Source organism: Nelumbo nucifera, chromosome 3, assembly GCF_055504915.1.
Source record: "Nelumbo nucifera cultivar China Antique chromosome 3, China Antique-T2T, whole genome shotgun sequence".
Taxonomy (NCBI): domain Eukaryota; kingdom Viridiplantae; phylum Streptophyta; class Magnoliopsida; order Proteales; family Nelumbonaceae; genus Nelumbo; species Nelumbo nucifera.
The window spans coordinates 100,553,453-100,555,165 of record NC_142651.1 but is presented as its reverse complement, the minus strand read 5'-3'; the positions used below and the strand labels follow the sequence as shown (position 1 = coordinate 100,555,165).

Below are 1,713 nucleotides of genomic sequence, written 5' to 3'. Positions count from 1 at the left end.
CCGGATCGCGCTGCATTAGTGTTGAACTATGAATTCCACCGGGGCTTCAGGTTGAGATGTTAATGAAGGAATTTCGGAACGAAAGACGTCACCAAGATGAGCCAACCTAAAACAAAAAGCATAATTAGATCAAAACTAGTAATAGAAGGTGTGAATTTAAATTTTCAAAGCAGTAATGAAGACATTAAGCAATAGCTATGTTGCTTCACCCTTTGCTCCTAACTAACAAATAATAGATCAATTTTTCTTTCCATTTATACCTTCGTGGCACAGAATATAATATTTTACGACTGTTCCAAACGGAGTTCTGCGTAGCAGTGAAGACCATACGGAAACGAAGGACGAGGTCGGACGGCAATTTCACATGTAATAGGTACAATTTTATGTTCCTCCGCAGAAACTCTAATAGACGAAATTTGAAGAGAACAGAAAACCCTAATAAAAAAAGAAAAAAACGAACCTGGGCTGAGTTCGTGAGGGAGGCGGTGGTAATGGCAAGGCGCAAATTTTCTTCCCCTCAGCGCCCGTCGATCCTCGTCTGTAAGACCTTCTTCCACCCCTAAAAATATAGAACGGAAGAAAAGGAAAAAGGTGGCCGTCCGATTGAACTCGTCTCCTAAGGCATCAGTGGGACAGCGAGGCACCGATTCGTTATCCTTCCACCGACGGGAGCGAGAGGTTGTCGCTGCTCTGTGAAACCAGCCTGACGCGGTGCCCTCCACTCTAAGTGCCATGAAACCCGAGCTTTCGCCCGAGTCGCGTGGCCCAACTCCTTACTTGGAACGGGCGAACCAGATCAAAGCATCAACAGACCCTACCCGTCGGATCAAATTAATGTCCGACCACCTTGATGCCCCCGCTCGGGTCACAAGCTCACGCTACTGAGCTCAGCGAACATTAATGTAATCCTATAACTAATAAGGAAGCTAGATCTCTTGTGCGTTTCCGATGTGGGATATGGTGTCATTTATTCATTGCCCAAATTAAGGAAAATTTTAATGTCATCTATCTATATATTTATGAACTTGTTTTATGGTTTATTTTTAAATTTTTTTCTCATTTCTTCTTAAAAATACCTATCTTTTTCTTTTTTTTTTTATTTTAAAATTGAACAAAACAACTTAAGTGACGAATCACCTTTAAGACTTTTAACACTCATTAATACACTTATACACCATTCTCTCTCTCTCTCTCTCTCCTCTTTTCTATTAACTTTTTTAATAATTTCTCCTTATTAATTATGTCCTTAACTCTTTCATTCAAAAACCCATGCCACTAATTCTCCCTCATCCCCATTACTCCATTAAATTGCATAAATACATTAACTTTTTCTATATATGTCCATTTTAATTTAACTATAATTTTATATATATTAGATATATTTAAATCAAACTGCAATTATTAGAAAAATTAATTATATTGAAATTGAGATATTCAATGATATACGATTGCGCTAAATAATCTACTTCCGTTTGAAAATAACAAAAAATAATTAACCATAATAAAAATAATTTAGTAAGATATTTAAATAAAATAAAATTATTTTTTAATTATTGTTATTGATAAAAATAATTTTTATTATAATAAAAAAGAATTTAGTTAATAAAAGGAATAAGATAAATTAAAAACTAATATCAATTTAAAATTAATATAAAACTAATACAAAATAATAAGACAATTATTAGTTTTATTAAATTAAAACCAACTTAAGCT

At 34.3% G+C, this 1,713-nt stretch overlaps 1 non-coding gene across 1 annotated transcript; it reads right to left on the bottom strand.

Annotated features, from left to right (window-relative positions):
- Positions 1 to 587: 587 nt before the first annotated feature.
- Positions 588 to 892, bottom strand: LOC148801774 (signal recognition particle RNA). The gene has a single exon (XR_016084829.1).
- Between the last annotated feature and the right edge of the window lie 821 nt (positions 893 to 1,713).